A 24,106-nucleotide genomic window follows, 5' to 3' on the forward strand; every position below is an offset into this window, starting at 1 on the left:
CTCCACTTACCCACTCACCATAATCCTTAATTCCTTGACGGTTGAACAATTTACCTTAAAAATCATTCAATGAGGTAGCCTCAGCTGCTTTACTTGGCAGGAAACTCTAAAGAATTGTAACCTTTTGGGTGAAGAAGTACCCCCTCAACTCAGTTCCAAATCTGTTTCCTCTTATTTTGAGGCTATGCCCCCCAGGCCTGCCTTATTATACTTGTTATATTAAAGAAAAACTAGGCAATTACCCATAGTCCAGCAAATAATTATCAAGGACGCTCCTTGAGGTAGAGAACTCCAGAACAAGTTGGATTATATTGGTCATGTTTCAGCCTAGTTTCATATCATTCCACTGATGATAAGTATCATTATTCAGGAATGTATGCAAATCACAATTTGCATCATTACCCATACACAATGGAGTTTCAGAATAAGCTGGGCCAAATTCTGTGATTAGTTCAAATTAAAAGTCATTTTTCAATGTTCCTTCCAGTATAATGACGTGGATTTTATTGTAATGACTGTGAAACTGTCAGCTTTAGTCTTCATTATACTAATGTAACTGGCAGCATCTTTGGGAGTTTGGATAAACACGGAATAACATGAAAATCCAGAAGTAGTTGTCAGTGAGACTATGCTATTGCACAGTGTGTTTAAGATGTTCTCATAGACTGCTATATGCATTGTCGTCATGAACAGACCAGAACTTTCATATAATACAGTTAGTTCCACTGAAAAAAAGCAGAGGCTGAGTTTTTCATTGTGGACAAGTCAATTATTGCTGAACTCTGTTACTGGTTCTGAAAAACTAATTTTAGTTTTGTGGAATATCATATTTCTTCATAATTATTAACACTTCCTTTTTTTGAGAAACAATGTCTTTTTTTTTCAAACACTTTGTTGACCTTTGTTTTAGTACCTGCTTTAATAGTCACACATCTAATCCTCAATCTGAAAAGGAAAACTAAACACAAAGGATTTTAGTGTTTGAACTTCCTGGTTTGCTGAATGTGCAGCACCAATTTCAGTAGGTGATGGCTGACATTCCTGATGCCTCACATCAAAACATCCCTTTGAACTAATGCCAGACTGACAGTGTCGTGGGAAAATGAGCAATTCCTGTTCCGGCAATTTGCCAGAATTTTGTGGGAAATGTCTCCCATGTCAGTGATGTGCAAATTGCTTCACTATTGACTACAAATTCCAGGTTGCGTGTCATGGTACAAGGACAAGGAGGGAACAGAGTTAGTCATAAGATTGCAAGGGCATGCTGAATTATTGACCGTGGCCTAGAATTTCTGTTGGTTGTTCATCTGAAATTGGCCAAGGCAACATAAAACACCAAGGAATTTCCAATGTAAATTTGATACACTGTATATCGAGTTTCTACGATCTTCAAAACTGGTTTAAAACATCATTCCAGAAGGCAGCCCCGGTGGCAAAACTAGTCACGCCCCAGACTGAAACCATGAGCATGGCATGTTTCTCTTGATTTCACTTGCCTGCAAACAGTCAAGAATGGCCTTCAAAATGAACACACAAGCACCAGTAGGTAAAATGTGTAAGATACTGAGAAACTGCACCAGCCAAATAGGTAGAAGTATTTTCTTTAAGTTATTTTCAGTGATTTACAATCAAGCCATTCACACGGCAAAATGAGACATTCCAATTATAATGTTCATTTCAATGCTAAGCCATTTCCAAACTTTTAACAGAACCACATCACATTACCATTCCTAAATGTATCAATCAACACAAAAAGAAACACACTTGTTATGTTCCATTACATTCGTTTTATTGCTGCATTGGTCCACAGAATGTTTTATTTGTGATTATGCAAATCAGCTTGAGAGAAACATGAATCATTGCAGCACTTAAGAAAAACAGAGCAATTTGTATCCAAATTGCCAATTAAGCTCAAAACAGCAATTCCATCCCCATATCTATTGAAGATTCAGCTTCCTCCTCTAATCAATGGGCTGAGCAAATCTACAAGAATCATTTTGCATATCTCATCACTGACAATACAAAAGGAAAAAACATTCTTCTGCAAAACATGGAAAGAGGCAGGAAATTAGGAGCATTAAAATTAACCAGAATTCTAAAGAAGCGTTTCATTTCAAATTCAAAACAAATTTTGTGACTCACTTCCCCTATTGAGAAGAAGCCAAAGTCTATGATTTCGCCTGTGCCTCAATAGGAATGATCTCCATTCTGCATTTATGTTTAAACTTCAGCTACTATAGCATGTAATCCAGGCTGACATACCAGTGTTGCACTCAGGACATGAGATGCTATTGGAGGCAACATTTTACTGACAACATGTTAAACTCAGACGGGTGTAACAATCCCAAGCACTACTTTGAAGAAGAGGAGAATAGTTCTTCCCAGTAATTGGGCCATTTTGTATCCCTCAGCTAACATTAACTAAAGTAAATGATTGTGAAATATTATCTGGTCATCATCACATTGATTTTTGTGGGAGTTTGTCAGTAAAACAAAAAGGAAAATGACTACAGCTTTACCACATCATAGGCTCATTAGTGAGAGACTTCTGGTGGTGGGTTAACCTGAGGGTCACTATGCCTCAGGCAAGGGGAGAGGTTGAGGATGAGGGTCCTTCATGGTAACCTCAGCCAATGTTTGCCATATCCAAAACAGCTTCTATGTCTTTTACATTACAACAATGACTGCACTTCAAAAGAAGTCCATTGACCTTAAATCATTTTTGATGTTTTCAAGTCATTGAAAGTACTACAGAAAGACAGTAAACTCCTGGATTAATTGCTCCAGTATAACTGTAATCTTTTAAACAATTAAAAACTTTTTAATCATTATAATATGTCAACTGGAAACAAAACTGGAGTTCCCTAAACCTGTTAACTATCGGGGAACATGATGGTACAATGACAATCACATTGCTGCAGAGCAGCTTTAACTCTGCAATAATGCAAATGTGACCCTGTCACTGATCCAAACTGGACTCCAGAGTACAATGAAGCTCTTTCAAATGCTTCAACATCAACGACATGGAATAAAATCACTCTTTAATGGAAAGTTAGGCTTAAAGTGCCCAAGGACCTCAATGGCCTTCCACTGCAGATCAAAAAATCAAAGACGATTTCTTAAAAGTTATGGGATAATAAACATTACTGCTGAATAAACAAGTTACCATCTAATGTACTCTTAATCACAGCACAGAATATAAAGGAAACAATGTTGATGGCAAACTGTTCAATTACAGCTATCAGTGTCAGTCTAAGAGTGCAACAGAACTATAACATTCAGGCTGAAAGATTTGACAATCATGTATTTACAACAGGTTTTAAGCTTTATGCAGAACTGTAACTTTACAACTACTCGAACTCTTCAGCATCATATTTATGCTGAAAATTAACTTGAAATCAGGAGAAAGTAAATTACTTAACTGTTTTTTTTGTACCACAAACTGTTGATCTGAAAGTTGGCTCTTCAGCACTTAATTTTTGGAAATACCTGTCCCATTTTAGCTTCAGGATGATATTAACATGCACATAAATTTATACCACTATCCCAACAGTAGCTATTTTGGTGAGGACATAAGAGTGGTCCTAGCCAACATCCATTCAATGTATGCAGAGCTGGCAGAGAGTGATGTCCAACCTGTCATACTGATTTAATGCCATGTACTTGGAGCTCAACACATCAGCTAATGCATGCTCTTAACCGAATACAACTGAGCATTCATTCAGCAACAAGAAGAAAACTTCCTTTCAGCACTATCTAAAGAGATCATCAACTACTTTCAAATCTGTTGTGATTGATTTGCAAGCTCTTTCTTGCTGAAACTGCAGAAGTGTTTGCTAGTCTACAGAGTTGTTTGTCCTATTTTTTGTATATTGGACATTCCTGGGTAATTTTCCACATTCTCAAGTCGATACACTGAGCCAAAGGGCATCACAGCACCAGGGACCTGGCTTTGATTCCAACCTCAGGTGACTGTTTATGTGCAGTTTGCATGTTTTCCCCGTGTCTGCGTGGGTTTCCTCCAGCTGCTCCAGTTTCCTCCCATAGTCGAAAGATGTGTAGGTTAGGTGAACAGGCCATGCTAAATTGCCCATAGTGTTCAGGGATGTGTAGGTTAGGTGCATTAGTCAGGGAAATGTAGAATAAATAGGGTAGGGGAATGGGTCGGGGTGGGTTACTGTTCTGAGGGTTAGTATGAACTTATTGGGCCAAATGGCCTGTTTCCACACTGTAGGGATTCTATGAGAGATACCAGTATTGTAGCCACACTGGAACAGCTTAGCTAGGATTGTCTGGAGCACAAGTCTTCGGTACAATTACCAGTATGTTGTCAGAACCCATAGCCTTCTCAGAATCCAGTGTCTTTAACTGTTTCTTCATATTCTGTGAAGTCAATTTAATTGGCCAAAGACCGGCATCGTGATGCTGGGGTCCTCTGTGCGAGGCAAAGATGGATCATCCATTTGGCAGTTCTGCCTGAAGACTGTTGTGAATGATTCAGCCTTTTTCACTCGTGCTGGGCTCTCCCATCATTGAAGATGGGGATATTCGTGGAGCCTCTTTCTCTAGTGAGTTGCTAAATGACTGGATGTGGCAGAACTGCAGAGCCATTGATTGTGGGATCACTGAGTTCTGTCTATCACATGCTGCTTATGCTGCTTGGCATGGAAGTAGTCCTCTTCACACAAGGTGTCCTGTAACTAAAAGTATTTCAAGCACACAATCACCTGTTAATAGATGATAATGTCTATGCTTTGATGACATAGTTGTAAAATTAATACAAAACGTGTTTGAAAAACATGCTGCCTTGCAGATTGTGCTCAAGTAGGGTACATAAACAAAACTTCTGACATAAAAATGGAAATTACTGGTGAAATTCAGCAAGTCTGAGTTCTGCTGTTGGGTTGGTCTGGAGATACCCTGCAATAACACAATTAAGAAGCTCTGTAGTGGTCCACTGCAAAGCCTTGTCATCATATGGCTACAGTACATGGTGACAGCTGAGACGTGCAGGAGGAATGGAGCATTGATCACATCCATTCTGGTTGGGATGACACACCAAATGCATTTCCCCAGGTTTGCCAGTACTCACAAAATGTATAACTGCAACTTTGTACAGTCACTTGGTCTCTCAATATCTTTCATTAAAAACAACAGTAAATTACTTCAGGTTGACTGACAGCGTAGCATTGTATTTTTATTCAGGAGTTTAGATTTATCATTAGCCCAAAGGAATATACTGTGTAATATCCCACAAAAACCTATCACCAGTCCTAAAGTCCTTCACTGAGGCATTAATCTTATACACATCAATGAGATTAAGTAGTGTACAAGAGAAATTTGATACAATATAACATATTGCAACTAACCTCATGCACTACTGCACACATACAAATTTACAACTTGGAGGGCAGACCTTTTTCAATTTCAGCTAAAGAGCTTTGTCTACTGAGATTTATGGCGTTCAGTCCATCATAGCATGGAACAACTTTCTTACACAATTTTCTGCTCTTCAGCGCGGAACAATCCCTACCACTGTGGTATTCAAGCCTCTTCATCAATGACTCTCTCTCTCACATTAATCCAAACCATATATGTGGAGCTGCCTCCCTTCACAGTTATCCCCTCAGCATCCCAGCATTCTGCCTCCAAACCCATCAACTACCAGCTTCTCTAACACTGCAGAGGTTCCTGTTAACACCCTTTGACTTTCAGTGAACTGACCATAACCTGCTTCCATGTTGATACAGAGCCCCCTGACCCTGACTGTGCTGTGGCTGACAGTGTCCAAGCCCCTGGACTAAAGTTGGATGCTATCATTGACTGTACTGGCAGTCCTGACTGATGACATTCCTCCTGCCCTTGGCTGAGGCCCACTCCCCATAGACTTGGAGACAAGGCCACTTAGCTGAAACACAAGCAATGTGTTTGTTGCATAAGCTACTGGCATATGTGTAACTGTGATATTCATGTAACACAGTGCCATACAATAACATGTCCACACCCTTGACTGATCATCAATGGCAACCTGCTGCCTGGTTGTGCGTCTGTGCCAAATGGAAAGGCAGAAGTACTGTGAGCCTTTACATTTCTAATGAAGCAGCAACAGTACAAAAAGGCACGGCAAGAATGTCCTGACCACCCAAGCAAAGAGTATGTAACATGCAGCCTGTTCCAATCCATGAGATAGGTGCCTGAACCGCACACAAGGTGACATGGCAGCAGCATTGCAATGTACAGTGCAGGTGCCCTCTGAAGCGCAGCAGTGGAGCATAAAAACTAATCCTGAATGTGCCATGATATGGTGAAGCTGACGCATGCCCAGTGCCAACCTCCATGGTTGGAGGATGCAGGTGGACACTGCCCATGAAATGTACTCTGAAAGTTTGGGGAATGCTGCCCAAGATGGAAGCCTAGAGGAACAAAAAGTGAGCTGGAACTGCCAGGCACCTGCTCTGACTTCATGTCAGCAATTGTCACCACCTAGTTTCTCTCCGCTGTGTGGAGACATATGTGGTAAGATCAGGTACTAATCACTTTGAGTGTACGTACAAGGCCTTTCCCTGCTCACGAGTGAGATTCTCACTGTGTCAGTCAAACCTTGGGTGGAAAATTGGGCCTTTTTTTTCTCATTTCTGCAATCTTGCATATTTTCCCAACTGACTTGCCATTGCCAACATGATCAAAGAGAAGGAAAATCCAACTCATGGTTGTTTAGTATACAGGTCATGGCTACTTAAATCACATGAACATGGCCAAAGGCACTGGTTAACATGATTAACAATGGCCACATGTTTGTGGTTAAATACATTCATTTTTAAAAAAGTCATAGAAACCATCAACTTCAAAGTTAAGTTAGAAAGCCTGAAGAAGCAATATTGAGTGGTTTTGAAAGTTGCAAGAAAGTAAACCTGAATAATGGATGTACAATTATCTACTAACAGAAGTGTGATGGATAGCAACATTCCCCTGGTTATTAGCAATTTTATTGTGCTACTCAGTTAATAAACCTATTAGGAGCACCTCTGTCATATGTCCCAGTTTCTCAGTTACTCATAGATTAATGTGCTACTGTAAATCAAAATCTGTTAATGTAAAATTTAAGTCATTTTTGTATACCATGCATGTTTATTTAACATAAACAATATACCGCTATTTCTGCAATAAAAGCAATTTTGTCAATGAACACACTGGAACCATTTAGCCAAACCAGGAAGATTAAAAAAAACACATCAATGGTTGCAGTCCCATTTTGTAAAGATAATATTCAAATTAAATCAGAGATCATTTCACCCAAATGGAAATTTTGACATAAAAGCATTTATTATCCAAGTTCCAGAAGATGAACTTTTGTCCCTAGCAAACAACCAAAATTTATTGAATGGCAGTTCTGTATAATGCAGGTTCAGTGCCTATTTATTCATTTGCTGAAACCACTGGAATGATTATGGAAGCAGGCAATTCAGTCATCATTAATACTCCTATTGTATTTGACGTTTTAGAGAACTGTCATGTAATAATCAGTCTTATACCAGTTATAAATGCTTTGCATAATGTTTCTGGTGCTATCTGCATTCATTTGCAGCGGCATAAAAGTAAACCCTCCAAATGTTTGTTGTTTTCCAATGCGGCAGCAGTAAGTATAATTACTGAAAACCCCCACTGAGTTTCACATCTGAAATATCACTCACTGTGCTTGCTCCTAACCGCTGATGACTATTATCTCCAGCGCGGCAGCCTTTTACAGGAATGAAATAAATTAATTATGAGATTGTGAGGTTATCACATATCTTAAACATTGGGTATTACATAGAATATAGAGCCCTCAAACCTGTTATTTAGCCAAAATCTATGCCAGTGTTTATGTTACACCTAAGCTCCCTACCACTCTACTTACTTCATCGCACACAATCAACATGCCCTTTCTATCCCAAGTACTAAGCTAACTTCCTTTGCTGAAGTAAACCATAAGTACATCCAGCCAATAAAGGATATATAGCCTTTAATTAATGATTCCCAGCTGATTTTGTATTGCAAAAAGATCCACAATTGTCTGCCAATTCCTAAGTGTGATCCTTGTTCAAACAGCTGCAAACTGAATGCAAAACTGGCAAGGTTCAAGAGAGTGGCAGGTGTGTACAGCTGCCATTCAATGGGTTGCATCAGATTTACAGATTGATTGCAGTCACTGTGGGCACCATGATATGAGTGTGAGTCATGGGCAATGTAAAAACTACAACAACAGATGCTATGAATTATCAATCTTTGTTGAAGCTAGTTACACTCACGAATTTAAGTACTCAAAACCAATCTGAGCAACATTTTACATTATTTTGCAAATTCTCTGACATGAGGAGGAAGAACCTATGCTCTTTGTGAGAACATAAAGGATCCAGTTATATTAGCAGCATATTTGAGGATTTCATAAGACAGGTACAAAGTTTATTTTCTGGTTATCATTTCATTAAACAGTAACTGCTCACAACTATGATGTTAGTTCTCCTTTTTGTGTCAAATAAACTTTCCCAATTTGATTATACCACAAAGTTTGATATTGTACTTCTGATCCTCAACTGTAAATTGTCAATGAAACTTGTGCATTGCAGTTCAAGCATTGATTATTGTCAACACAACTTCCCCCCAAGTCTGAATTGTTACTCTTAACCTCTATTCAATTTGCTGTCTTGTACCCAATTTCCAACAAATTCTGTTATTTGGCCCTGGCCTCCCATTGTTTTGGTATTGGTCATGAGTACATGACGCAAGAGCTCATTGGAGGTCACTTGAGGATTTAAATCTATTACTTCTGCCATATTATCATTGTCAATGTTTTTCTGTTCCTGTGCACTGTAATATGGATAGAAAAAGTGCTAGCAAACTTTTTAAACACAGTTGTATCTAACATTTGTGTCTCCATCAAAAGCTTCCTTTTTCCATTGCAGCTGCTCTTACTGAGAAGAGGAAATCAGAATTACTTCTGAAGCAAAGTATGAAACATGCTACCTGTTGTCACAATATGAAATATATGATATTTTAAATTCTTAAGCATTCATTCTTGTAACATGAAAACTAAAAGAGTAATATTGGGAACAGCTGGTTCAAAAAACTCTTGAAAAGAAACTGGAATTGGTTTAGAATTTACTCGACAGAAGAAATAGCTATTTTCTAAAAGCAATACTAACACAAATTTTGTCAAGTATTGGCAACTTTACTTTTAACAGTAAGTATAAGAACTCATCTACACCATATTTCAAAACAAAACAGCTCTGTGTAAATTTAGTCAACTAAGAACTTTTGACTACTAAGAATGAATATTAAGTAACTTACCCTCATGGAGCTTCTGGGCAAACTGACTAAGTTTCAATTATTTCACTGTAAGACAAAAATAGAAAAATTGAAGAGGCATGTTTAATAAAGACATGCATAATTTTAAAACAGTTTCAAAGGAATCAAGTACAACTTTCACTTTCGTATGATTTGTGGCATATTCACCAACTGGTGCAATACACCAAACAATTGATTATTAAAGTATAATAATAATATTTAATCAAAAGTAAATTGCAATGCACAATTTTTTTGTTCATGCATTATTCAAGCATTTGAAGTAATGCACCGCTTAAAAGATTCAGTGAATTATTTAACATTGGTTTACAGTAGGCGAACATCTTAAGTCTGACATTTTGTGGCATCATTGCAAACACTAGACTTCAGGAAACCCAATGAAGTCTCAGAGACAGGATCATGTCACAACCAGCTGTTGACCTGGAATTTGGGTCCCACAATTGGGAGTTGCTCTTCTGTCAAAATCTTCAGTAATACAACAAATTTCAGTTCAAAAGCTTCAAAATATAAAGTATTGCTTGTTCAGGTATTCAGTTAAATTATTTTTACTTGAGTGTAGCTAGGAGGAAGGCCCATTTTACTCAATCAAGTGTCTTCATTGATTTCAGGAATTGCACTGGGATTAGGATTATTGTTGCTGTTGAAATGGTGCCCCTTGTTGAAAATGTATCTATAAATGAAGATTTAATCTCAAGTCCATTCGGCCCACGTGAACTTTGCCTGGGTTTGAGTTGTGTCATGGACCAGGCCAGACCCCCTCAAGAAAGTAGCCAAGACCTTAACTTTGCTAGTTGTTTTAAGCAGATGTAACACAAATATTCCAGGAGGGATGCTGTTGATCAAACCACTTAGTCTTAAACAAAACAGAATTTATTTACAAGATTATGGCATGAAACACAAACAAAAGAGAACAGAATCCAGAATAACCATGGGCGGCACGGTGGCACAGTGGTTAGCACTGCTGCCTCATAGCGCTGGAGACCCGGGTTCAATTCCCGCCTCAGGCGACTGACTGTGTGGAGTTTGCACGTTCTCCCCGTGTCTGCGTGGGTTTCCTCCGGGTGCTCCGGTTTCCTCCCACAGTCCAAAGATGTGCAGGCCAGGTGAATTGGCCATGCTAAATTGCCCGTAGTGTTAGGTAAGGGGTAGATGTAGATGTCGGGGTATGGGTGGGTTACGCTTCGGTGGGGCGGTGTGGACTTGTTGGGTCGAAGGGCCTGTTTCCACACTGTAAGTAATCTAATCTTAACCGATCTGAAAACCCAACAGATCATCCCAACTTAATGACGCTGTTCCAAATGCTTGCAACAATCGCCATAAACACTCCTTGGCAACCCTGTTAAAATCAAACACAGGGTCTTACAAGAGAGATGTCAGAGAGAGAGGAAGATCAGCATGGGCCTGTTTCTTTGGGTCCAGTAACTTTTACAACTGTCTGACTGCATTCATCACATAGCTAGACTAAACCAAACCGAGAAAAGCTGAACTAGGAAAACTGCTCACTCCCCATTCATTGAACATTTTTTTAAAATTGAAAGCCTTTTTCCTGAGACAGCATCTGGTAACTATAATCAAATTGACCCATCCAAGCCCAGATTTCTAGGAACCTGTGTTTTTACGATCTCCTGAAAAAAATACCAAGGGCAACTTAATCTTGTTAAAGGAGCGGCCTCATCATAGTTTGTGTCATTGGATGGAAGATCCAGGTGCTCCGGTTTCCTCCCACAATCCAAAGATGTGCAGGTCAGGTAAATTGGCCACGCTAAATTGCCCGTAGTGTTAGGTAAGGAGTAAATGTAGGGGTATGGGTGGGTTGCGTCGGCGGGGCGGTGTGGACTTGTTGGGCCGAAGGGCCTGTTTCCACACTGTAAGTAATCTAATCTAATCTAATACTGACAATTATTTTGTATCATTGTGTTGCCAGGAATGGAGAATTTGAGTTATAAAGGGAGACACTGGAGTGAAGGATGTTGAGGTGTGTCCTTATAGAAGCTTATAAAATCATGAAGGGTATAACAATTTCAAGTCTAGGATGTATATTTCAAGGTGAGAGGAGAAAGATTTAAAAAGACATGAGGAGTAGTTTACACAGAGAGTGATTCGTGTGTGGAATGAACTTCTAGAAGGAATGGTGGATGAAGGTCCAGTCACAATGTTTAAAAGACATTGAGATAAGTAGCTGAATATGAAATGTTTGGAGGGATATGGATCAAGCACAGGCAGGTGGGAAGAGTTTACTTTGGGATTATGGTCAGTATGGACTGGTTGGACTGAAGTGTTGTGTTTCTGTGTTGTGTGACTCGATGACTCTGTGACTGTATTCCGTAGGATATGGGTCAACAGTTAGTCCGTGCTCTTCAAGTGTGCCTGTGTGAATATAAATGTCTTTAAGTATTTGAAAGAGTTGACAGTTTCAACATGTAAGGAAAGAATTTTAGCAGAAGGTTAATCCATCCACAGAATGTGCTGCAGTAGCTTGTCACAGAACTACCTACCCTAGAGATTTTCCTAGATAACCACTTTAATACCAATTGGATCTGTCTGTAAAATTGATTCAAATCATGCACAGAGAATATTTTGCTGGAAAGAAAGATGCAGGTTTTTTTAATTATTTATTGTTCTATTACTATTTCCAAGATTTTCACTTAATCTGCTGTGGATGGAAGATTACAGAGCTTTTGTTAAGGGAAATTCACATGGACGCATTCCAGACCACACAAAGTTTGAAACGTTTTGAAATAATCACATTGATTATTAAAGGGTAGACATTGACTTTCAGCTGTCAGGTAAGTTTTATTTCTCTGAGCATGACATTTATTTCACACTAAGTGGGATTTAATTGCAGTGCTGTATGTGTGGTAAAATGCAAATAATGTTAGATCTTTAACTGCAAGTCTATCACAAGCTGGTGGCAATTCTCTTTGAGAAGTTGTCTAAAGCAGGATTTTAGATTAATCTTGAATGCTCACAAATGAACAGAAGCTGATCAAAAGCATGCCATTGTTTAAAATTTGGTGTCCTGTTGTAGTTCATAAAAATGGGTTTAAATGCAAACGTCGTTTTCACTCTTGCAAAGATTCAGATGGTTTTGTTTGCAATTGTGCATAAAGTTAATGTATTTTGTACAACACAATACAACACAGAAATAGGTCCTTTAGCCCACCAAACCTGCACCTACTCCTAATCTTCACTTAGACCCTTATTTGCCCACATGTGGTTCCTATCCTTCTGTTCACATTCCATTCATGTGTCCATCAAGATACACCGAAAACCTTCCTAATGTTCCTGCTTCCACCACTTCCACCTGCAGTGCATTCCAGGCACCCAGCACCTTCCATGTAAAATATTTTCCCTACACTTCTCCCCTAACCATTATCCCTCTCATGTTCAACCTGTGCCCTCTTGTAGTTGGCCTTTCCATCTTGGGAAAAAGCCTCTGACTATCCACACCAACCATGCCTTTCATAATTTTATAGACCTCTATCAAGTCACCCATCAGCCTCTGTCTTTCCAGTGAAAACAATCTGAGTTTATCCACCCTCTCCTCATAACGAAAATCCTCCGGACCAGGCAGCATCCTCTCTGCACTCTCTCCCCAAAGAATCCACATCCTTCTGGTAATGTGGTGACCAGAATTACTCACAATATTCCAAATGTGGGCCTTGCTAAATCAGTGCTGGTGGAACACATAGGTGGCCTGATTAGGCTGTATGAAATTTACACCAAAATTGACAGAGTTGTAGACAGTGAGGAGGATTGTCAAAGCTTATAGTGAGATACAGAGAGATTGCGGATTTGGCAGAGAAATGGCAGATTGAATTGTACCGTGACTTGCCAAATTTCATATTCAGTGCCCTGGCCAATGAAAGCAAGTGCGCTGTTTGCTTTCTTGACCACTTATCTATCTGTGTTGCCAGGTTCAGTGATCTGTGGACCTGTACGCCCAGATTCCTTTGTATGTCAGTGCTCCTAAGGATTCTGCCATTTGCTCTGGCACCTGAATTTAATCTTCCAAAATTCATCAATTCAATTTGCCATTTCTCCACCCAAATCTACAATCTATCTACATCCCGTTGTAACCTTTGACAATCCTCCTCACCATCTGCAACTCTGCCAATGTTGGTGTCACCTGCAAATGTACTAATCAGGCCACCCACATTTTCCTCCAGATCATTTATATATATTACAAACAACAAATGTCCCAACACTGATCCCTGCAGAACACCACTAGTTATTGATCTCTATTCCCTCCTGACACCCCAGTTTGAGATCCTTCCTACTTTCTCTATATTCTTCAAAGACTTTGTCTGTTTTTAGTTTCCTAAACCTTAAGTATGCTTCCTTTTCTTGACTAAGCTGATAATTTCCCCTACCATCCAAGGTTCCTGAATCCTGCCATTCCTGACCTTAATTTTCACATGAATATGCCTGTCCTGCACACTAATCAACTGGTCTTTAACATACTCCCATAGCAGATGTGAACTTACCCTCAAACTGCTATTCCCAGACCACCTTCTCCTACTCTTGCCTAATTCAGCTATAGTTGGACTTCCCCCACTTTAATACCTTCATCCCAGGTCCATTCTTGTCCTCATCCATACGTATCTGAAAACATATAGAATTATGGTCACTTATCCCAAAATGCTCCCCCACTGAAACTTTGGTCACTTGGTCGACCTCTTTTCCCAATACCAGGTCCACTATAGCCCATTCCCTCGTCAGACTATACTTATGTCGTTTCAAATAATAATTCTCTTCGACACATCTAACAAATTGCTTCCCATTAAACCCCAGCACTAAGGTGTCCCAGTCAATATAGGTGAAGGTAAAATCACCCATCACAACGTCCTTGTTATTTTCACATCTTTCCAGAATCTGACTATGTATCTCTTCCTCTATCTCTCACTGGCAGCTGGGAAGTCTGCAGTACAATCCCAGCATTGTGATGGCACCAGTCACATTCCTGAGCTCTGAACATAATTCCTTGCTGCAAGATCCATCCAAGATGCCCTCTCTCAACACAGCTGTGATATTGCTCCCTAACCAGTAATGCAATTCCCCTACCTCTTTTGCTCCCTCCACTGTCTCGTCTAAAACATTGATTTCTTGGACATTAAGCTACCAATCATGTCCCTCTTTCAACCATGTATCTGTTAAAACAAGAACATCATAATTACATGCGCTAATCCAGGCTCTACATTCATCCGTTTTACTTCTTATACTTTTTGCATTATAGCAAATACAGTTGAAGCCTCCAGTTCTGATGTGATCAGCAACCTCTCCCCGACTGTCCTTTGTCTTAGTTATATTTGCCGTAGACCCAAGCTCTTCCCCAGTCTCTATACTTACTGACCTGCTACTCTTGATCCCACCCTCCTGCTACACTAATTTAAACCCTCCTGAGTGGCACTATCAAATCTCCCTGCCAGGAGGTTGGTGCCCCTCCAGCTTAGGTGCAACCCATCATTCTTGTACAGGTCTCACTTTACCCGGAAGACATCCCAATGATCCACATATCTGAAGCTCTCTCCCTCTGCACCAACTCCTTCATGATGTGTTCAGTCTCTGTTCTTAGCCTCAATAGCATGTGGCAGGGGAGTAATCCTGAGATTACTGAAAGTCCTGCTTTTTAGTTTTGCTCCCTAACTCCCTGAATTGTCATTGCAGGATCTTGTCACTTTTCCTACCTATGACATTTATGTCAATATAGATAATGACTTCTGTCTGTTTACCCCACCCCCCACCTCAGCATGCTCTGTACCTGCTCAGAGGCATACACGACCCTGGCACCCGAGAGGCAACATACCATCCTGAAGTCTTTCTCATGGCCGCAGAAGCACCTATCATTGCTATTGATACTTTGTGGATTATCATGTTCACAGATCAAGAAGTTGTATTGCATTCCCAAAAGCTATTTTGCTTAAAATAAATGGTGTATTAGCCAGTATTTCACGAGCTAGAATCAGTGTCTTAAAATGATATCAGCTCACACAAGAAGTTACAGAACAGGAGTTTAGACCAAATTCCAGACATCCTTCTAACAAAGCAGCAGTTTAAAAGATTTCCCAGATATTTAGGTTTTCCCACTTATAACTTGATTTTTATCTGTATTAAGAAGGCTTAACTTCGATAAGTGAAAATATGGCTGAACCAGCCAGGCTACAATCTAACTGAGTTTAATTCAGTTGTGAGCTGAATGAATTTTCTTTTGTACGAGCAGCAGTCAAGTCATAACAAGCAACTCTCTGACAAAGAAATAGGGTGGGGTTTGGAAAATAGTTCATAGCTCAACAGCTGTTCACCACTGACTCAGTAACTTCCCATGAAAAATGCTCAAAAATGCAAGACTGGTCCAAAGTGAGGTTCAACAGAATTTTCCGGACACAAGGTCCAATGCCGTTACAATAACGTGAGGTCCAAACTTGAAGAATTATTCACTGCAAGGCTTTGTGATAACGTTAACTGAAGGGGTCCAATTCTGACGCAGTATTTGCTGGAGAAACTCAACAAGTCTGGCTGCTTCTATGCAGAGAAAGCAGAATTAGCGTTTCAGGGGTCAGTGACCCTTCTTCAGAACTCATTTTCTTTCAGAAGAGAGTCAAAGGAGAAGTTGTTCAAATGGAGACTGAGCTCAGCCAGGCAGAGGAGGGTGATGGTGGAAGGGCACAATTGAGGCCTGGTTTCCGTGCACAGTCCCAAGACCATCCTTATGGGGAATGGACACATAAAGGGGTTGCACATCCATGGCGAAGAGAAGGTGGCTGGAGACTGTGAACTGGAATTCTGAAACTGACATAAAGCATCGTGGATTTAAGTGGGAAGGGATTGGACAAGAGCTGAAAAAGCTCTTAAGTAGAACTGGGTATGGGTGCACAAATCTTCAAACGTGGTACAGCAAGTTGAAAAAAAGAGCTTAAAAGGGCATATGTAATCCAAATCAAGATACAGATGACAAAAGCAAGAAATTTATCAAGGACTTTTATACATTTCTTTCCCGGCCTCAAATGAAGGACCAAACTCAATTCCAACACACTTTAGGAAGGAAGTGAAAGCCTTGCAAAAGGTACAGAAAATATTGACAAGAATGGTTTCAGGGATGAAGGAATTCAGTGAGATGTGGTGGGTGAGGGGAAATGTTGCAGGCGATAGTGAGATTGGCAGAGCATGAGCCTTGGTGGGAGGTGGTTTCAGCAGAAAAAAGATAATGGTATTTACATTGACAGAGTGGTGAAGGCCATTGACCCTCTTCCTACACTGTTAGAATTCTTCCGGACAGCTTAGAATTCACTGACTCAAGGTGGCAATTTTAAACCAGGCTAATACGGTCTGGTGGAAAAACTGAGCAGGTCCGGCAGCATCTGTGGAGACAAATCAGAGTTAACATTTCAGGACCAGTGATCCTACTTCAGAACACCCTTCTTCAGAAGACTCCAATCCTGGTCTTGGGTGAAGAGGATGTACCTCATCCAGCAGGATCTCCAGGTCACTGCCCGCACAGCTGGATGTTAATTTTGCCATGTCCGTGGTAAATATCATCAACTGTGCAGGGTAGCTTTGATCTGACAGAGCTAGTCTGAATGCACAATATGGCACAGTGTGAAGGATGATGGTGAATTCTGGGATATCCTCAGAGTGATGAGTTGGTCCAGGAATGGAGTATGTTAATATGGGGCCAGAATTGGATTTCAGAGATCCCATTGGGGCAGGATACACAATGAATGTAGTGTGCTTGCTGAGATGTGGTGAGAGAACTTGTGGTGAAAATCCCTCCAAAATACTTGAGGCAACCTGGGCTCAGACAAAATAAAATTGTTTCTCTTTGGTGGAAAGGTCGACAATCAGAATACGTAGATTTAAACCGACTGGGATCAAAGTTAGCATGTTGAAATAAAACCTCTTCTATTCATCGAGTTGTTAAGATCTAGAATACCCTGTCTAAAAGGATGACTTTAAAAAGGAAATTGAATAAATACCTGATTGAGAAAAAAAAGCACTCTCTGAGGTGAGAGGGAAATAAAACAGTGGGGGAAATGGACTGGCAAATATGTGTTGCGAGTGACAGCATTGTTTATTGACCATAGGCAGAAACTAGGTACCAACCATACCTCCCAAAAGTGTCAATAAAAATGAAAATCTGGCTTGATACTGGTGTAAACTGTGGTTTTTATGATCGTGGGGAAAACTAAACAATAAAGAAATGGACCAATAGCCTGAGAGCCCGCAGATAATAATGACAGAAAACAATCCCATTCATCGGAAAACAACATAAATTTGATGTATTTGACCTGAAGTGCACAACAGGCATTCAAGATGGTAAAATACTCACCTCCTCTAAAGATTAACAGCAATCTTTCAAACTCTCTACCTACTATTGCACCCGATTGTGAACACAAAAGAGGCAGCGTTTTCCTCCTTGCAGGAAGCAGTGGGGCAAATAGGTGGACAAGGTGATCCTGGGGAGGCAATTTGTCCTGTCTTGCCATCTCAACAGCTGAATACTGGGCAAGGGGGTCTTTTGGGTGACTGGATATCTTGCACTTGCTAGCAACTAAATCACTACCTGCCTTCACCTCAAGCAATAAAAATGGTTACTTCCTCACTTGGGAAACCAGGGACAACCTGTCAGCTTGTAGTTGGGGAGGGAGTGGCTCCATTAGTCCTAATGTGTGGTCACTCAGGGATAGGACTGGGGGAGGGCACCAGCTACTGGCAAGATGGGGCTTCAACGTTGAGGCCTGTGATTTGCAGAGAGCTTAATTGATCAAGTGTCGTCAAACTGATTACAGTTTAACTGGGCAAGCTTTCCCACTGGTGGCAGCAATGAATCCATCACCAACGAGAATACCAGCCCCCACACCTCCGATGCAATATTCGAATTCTCAGTCAAAGAGCCTGAACTCTGGCCAAATGTATGTAATCAAGAAACAGAACACAAATAAAATTCATAAGGTTCTTGTGGCACAATGGTAGTGCTCCTACCTCTGAGTCAGAAGGCCTGGGGTCAAGTCCCACCTGCTATAAAAGTGTGTCCTAACCTCTCTGAACAGGTTGTTTCAAAAAATAAAATTCATAATTGATTAAGAGTTTCGGCAATGTTTATATAGCTGGATCTGTGAAGAACAAAGAATACCAGAGGGTTGACATTATTTGAGAGAAAATATGGACGCTTCATTGTTACATCCTTTGTACTCAAACATTCAATGCAATAAAAATTTACAAATTTCCAGGCTTGCTTTACTTGGAGCAGATTTGTAGTATGTTAAAGGAAATTAATGTAATCTTGTAAAAACAGTTAATTTATTATCTGCTAATTAATCCATTAATTGTGTAACTGTAGCTGGATTCTCATCAATCCCCTCATGAAACATTAAGCACTGTATGAATAAAAATATATCAGGCTATTTTAGATTTCTACAAGCTTCGGCATTCCAATTTGACCTACAGTTACTGCAGAAAACTATACACAATCCCATACTAGATTAAGTCAGTTAGTTCCCAAAGTGCTCTATGTGTATATACACAGGCACACCGACCTACCTTGCTTTCCAATCTCACAGGAAAAAGAAACTGAATGATTAAATTTGGCTAGTCCTCATGCACAAATTATAATGTTATAACTGGTAAAAATGTACTTTTTGTTCTTAGCTATTTGCACTTAGTCTTACATTTTACTGAAATCCTAACTGCTCATTAAATATTGTTTGCAACTTGACTCAAAACTGCCTGAAACAACATGCACATATATTTACAAGTACTTAGATTACATTGCATGGAAAACTCTAAGCATGATTGCTTGGAGGGTATGGGATGGGAACTGAAGGAAGTTGCTGGATATTGTTTTGCTGCTGATAATATTCAATTTGACAGTAGGATCCCTTCCCACTTCATTTTCAATATGGGTACATCTGCAAACAATGGCTACCTGTCCAAAACTTCATCACTTGTTCGGGTAATTATCAGGCCAATGGTGAAACATTTTCCCATTTAAATTGCCACAAGAGCTTAAGAACGAAATATATTGCATGAGAGTCATATTAAAACCTATTGTTCAAAGTAACAAAACAAAATCCATTCTCAACTGACGGTTTAGGCCAAGTTCTTTGGAGGTTGAATAGGCTGGACAAATTTTCATTTGAGCATTGGAGGTTGAGAGATGATCTTAGAAAATAATGAGGAATATGGATAGAGTTAATGGTAGTTTCCCCCCCCCCCCCTCGGATGGGAGATTTCAAGATGAGGGGACACATTTTTAAGGTGAAAGGAAAAAGATTTTAAAAAGACATGAGGGGCATATTTTTAACACAGATAATTGCTTTCATGTGGAATGAACTTCCTGAGGAAATGGTGGACGTGGGAACAATTACAACCTTTAAAAGACATTTTGGAAAAGTACATGAAGAGGAAAGGCTTGGAAGGATATGGGCCAGGAGCAGGCAGGTGGGACTATTTTAGTTTGGGATTATGCTTGGCATGGACTGGTTGAACCTCAGGATCTGTTTCCATGCCGTATGACTTTATGATTCTGTGACTCTCAGTGAATGGACTCACACTAAGCATGCAAATCGCCTATGGGAGAGCTGCACAGATCGAGCACTGCCATTTGAAAATTAATCCCATATACTTGAAAACTGATGCAAGAATGCAATAGGCAGTTGCCACAGCGTGATGGACATGATGAGGCTGATGTCAGTGGAAGGGTCATTCGGAAACTAAGCATTATCATTTAGAACTACCTTGTTGCCCCATTTTTCCCAGTCAGTACCAGGGAATATAACCTGAAAACCAAATGCTAGAAAGGTTGAACTGGGTAAACTAATCTAAATTCTAAGAAGAGTGCATAATCAGCAAAAAGGGAGCCTCCTGAAAGTACGTTCTCAATCAACTACCTGTGGAAACAAAATGGACAACTGAACCACTTCCACAGCGTCAACAGTTTTGCTTATTGAATAACTAATGTCATTCTGTTCTAAAGAACTTTGCACCTCGTGTGAGATTTGTGATTTCTAGTCTCCACCTGTAATGTAACTTCATCTGCTTTAAACCAAGTTCATTTTCAGAAGTCTTTATGTCCAGTGCTGTCATGAAGGGAATAGATTTGATATTATAGATTGTGTGAAGACCTCATTATCTTTAGTTGCACAAGAAGCACTGAAAAATGGTTGCAAAGTTGTCCTTTTCAACTACAGTGCTGCCAAGCTCCCATGTGGATTAGAAACGGATAGACCCAGACACGTGAAGACCTCTGTACTTAACGTGCATTTTCACAAGAAGGAAATGGAAATTCATTGACAATGACTTCCCTGGAGGTGCAAATTACCTCACTAAATATCTAATATGGGCAAATAGAATTTGTCATAGTTTATACAGCATCCATCTTAAGTTTTGACTTGTATAAGTTAGGCTGTGAGAACAGCATTTTAACAGAACACGAAGAAAAACATTGATGAGACAACATCAGAGAGGGTGGTCTCAAGAGGGAGTTGAAAGAAAACATTTTTATTCATTCACAGGATGAGGACATTTTTGTTAAGTCAGCACTTACCACTCATCCCGAATTGCCCAGAGGGCAATTAAAAGTCAACCATATATGAGTCAGGAGTCACATGCAATCCAGACAAGGTAACGACAGCAGTTTCATTCCCTAACGGACAATCATGAACTAGATGGGGTTTTTTTTCTAACAATTGAAAATGGATTAATGGTCATCATTAGACTCTGAGTTCCAGGGTTTTATTGAATTCAAATTCCACCACCTGCCACGGCAATATTCAGACCTGGGTCCTCAGAGCATTACCTGGGTCTCTCGATTAACAGTCCAGTGATACTAGGCCATCAACTCTCCTCTGGAGGTTGATTTGCTTGGTTGGCTGAACAGATGATGCTGACCTGGTAACTGACTGAGGTTACCATTAAGGTCTTGCCTCCTCAACCCTTCCCATCCCCTGAAGTGCAGTGGCCCTCAGTCTCTGATAGGACACTAGGCCTCTGCTCCCCTCGGACTATGGCAACTTTAAACTAGCAAAGCACCACTGTATTGAACCAAACAACCAAGGGCCAGAGCCTGCAGTGCCACAAGAGAGAAATAAATGACCTAGCACTCCCTCACTAAACCTGCTCTGCACTCCCTAGCTTGGAACACCAACTATTCAACTGCAGAAGTAATCACAGCTACTGAATTCTGGCTTCATATTCCAAACCCTTTTCTTGGGTAAAAGAAATCTTCATGCAACTAATAGGCCTGCAATGATAATAGACTGATCCATGTTCTCAGCAAAATTTCATTGATTCATATTTTACTTTTGAAACAGTATTTCAACTAATCCCAAAACCACTTTATTTAAAACTACGGAACGTTCAACAATGGTTGTGTAGTTCACTTGTCTGCTCTTGTTTAAAACTAAAGCTTTGGTGCTGGTTATTTTCAGATTGTGTCACTACCACCATGCTTGACCACTACATTGTCAGTGAACTGCAGATTAAGATAATTTGTGTGGTCTCACTTTTAATTCAAACTGATTCATGTTAAAATCATCCAGCAGTTAAGCTTTCATTTGAATAGGTTAAAGATTGGTTCATTACAAACAATTATTGAAAGCTCCTTAGGGATAAAGAGTTTGTCGTTAATTACAGATATTAAGATGACAATAATCAAAGAATAGACTTATCAGTGTATTATAAGAAGCAAGTCTCAATAACTCTTTGTGGTATATCACTGGAGCCTGTTGTTGTCGTTCCCTTTTGCTGAAACAATTGCCTGATGTCAGATCCAATGGCATCTGTACTTGTTGGGATTTGTGTGTAACGATAAGCTCCTCAGAAGAGGAGATTTTGGGAGGGAGAGAAAGTTCCTTGTTCTTCAATAATTCTCTGGTTCTGGGCCTAACTTTCCTTACAGAAAAGTATTGAATTTTGTGCATCACATTTTCCCTCTGTCCTTCTCTTAGTCAAATCTCTCCTCTAAGGCTGGTCTCCTCAGAGCCTGCTTCTTGGGGTTCCACACGTTATAATGGCTGTAGATAAACATTTATACTGCTACAAATTGTAAAAGTCTACATTCCTGGCTGTTGAGTAATCTTTCCAAAGATGGTTGTTTGATTATCCTCAGCTTAGGTCGAGATTCATGTGTTTGTCTTTTAGCTGAGGCAATCAGTTTTTCTAATGCCCTATTATTGATTCAAATGGCTTCCACCTTAATATCAGATAAGCCAAGGTGCATAGCCTGGCACCTTCGAAGGACTCATGGTGCTGTACATAGTAAGGTGCATTATAAAAAAAATTACTGTTGTGATTTGAGGCTGAGGTGCAACTTTGAATCACTCATTTAAAACTTAATTTCTCATGAATAGATTTTTTTAAAGCAGAAAACATCCTTTTAATCTCTTTTTGTGAAAAGTTGATAATATCACAATGGCACATTTGTAATAATGAAACCAGTCAAGAAGTAACTGGCTAAACAAACTATACCAAGCTGCAGACATGATTGTGACAATGCACAAGCCAAAGTGGTAGCACCTCTTATTTGGACACCACAGGTGCCATTTGGCATCCAAAATGGTGTCTGTGGTGCATTTACATAATTTGGGGGCAGGTTTGACTGGGCACCATTTCGGTGAATCAATGCTGACAGGATACCAGTGGTGACATGTTAGAGTTCAAAGCTCAAGCAAATGTGTTCTCTTAATCCTCTAATAGATTAGCAGGAACCAGTAGCAAAGAACCTCAGTGCTATTTCAAGGGATCATTGACTGCGTACGTTTTCTTTTACTGGTTGATTCCTTTCGATTGTATTTTCTTTGATCCTACTCTTTGATGTGCTTTATACTTACTCAAAATTACCAGTTTTCTTTTTTTGTAAGGAGTGATGTAGCAGAGACTCAAGGAGCCTTTGCTGACAAGAAGGATCTGCACAGAATGGTTGTCCCCAGATCTGGGTGCATGAGGCATCATTCCCCTTGGAATAGATCCTTGGAGAATGAGTAGAGACTACACAAAGCAGGAGCAGGTAGTAGATATGGGGTAAGGGGGGATGGTGTTTGCATGAGGCCATATCCATCCAGGTACACAGCCAGTTTCAAAACCATTTCAGCAAGTTCAATGGTGCTGAAGTTGACAGCACACATTAGTGAACAGAAAGATGCAATACAATTGAAAAATTTTGAAGGAAGGAAGTTCTTCCAGTTATACTATTTAGACATCCGAGCATTACATTATCAGGATATAAACTGTATCTAAGCTCTCCTTACATTTTGCAACTTTAACAAATAGCCTGCACTTATGAGATAGGACTGTGCAATTGTTTGAAAAGAATCAAATTTATCAACTTGTTTTCAAATCTACTCTTTGATCAATCAAGTTACCTTCTATGTATGCAGTCAAAGTACTGTGTTCTCTCACACACCAAGACATAGGTTTGTATGTAGTCATCCAGAAGCCTTGTTGATCTGTGTTCAACAATACACTTTGACGCAAGAAAATGACTCCTTGCATGATCATGTTACATACACAAGTGAAAAGCAGGAAGCACAAGCCCCTCTCTGATGTGTTTTTTTGGAGTATGAATGAATTGCTAATTTGGTCACAAACACACAGTGGTGACCTTCCCTCTGTGGCCTGATAACCAGAATACTGTCCAGAACTGTTCACAACATCTTTCCTTCAAGTACAAACATGTTATAATTTTGGTTGATAGAATGTACCAATGTCACACCATTGATTTGTTGTATTCAAATGTGAAGCACATGCAACCCATGCAGCATGATGCCCC

The 24,106-nt window shown here is 39.9% G+C and overlaps 1 protein-coding gene across 8 annotated transcripts in view; it reads right to left on the minus strand.

Moving 5' to 3' along the window:
- Positions 1-24,106, minus strand: part of chl1b (cell adhesion molecule L1-like b) — an 885,223-nt gene that overhangs the window by 692,258 nt on the left and 168,859 nt on the right. For all 8 annotated transcript variants that reach the window (XM_072582623.1, XM_072582619.1, XM_072582621.1 and 5 more), the window contains one exon: positions 9,328-9,372. The gene's annotated coding sequence lies outside the window, so the exon portion shown is untranslated. The remainder of the gene's footprint in view (positions 1-9,327; positions 9,373-24,106) is intronic.

Source organism: Chiloscyllium punctatum, chromosome 12 (genome assembly GCF_047496795.1).
Source record: "Chiloscyllium punctatum isolate Juve2018m chromosome 12, sChiPun1.3, whole genome shotgun sequence".
Classification (NCBI taxonomy): Eukaryota; Metazoa; Chordata; class Chondrichthyes; order Orectolobiformes; family Hemiscylliidae; genus Chiloscyllium; species Chiloscyllium punctatum.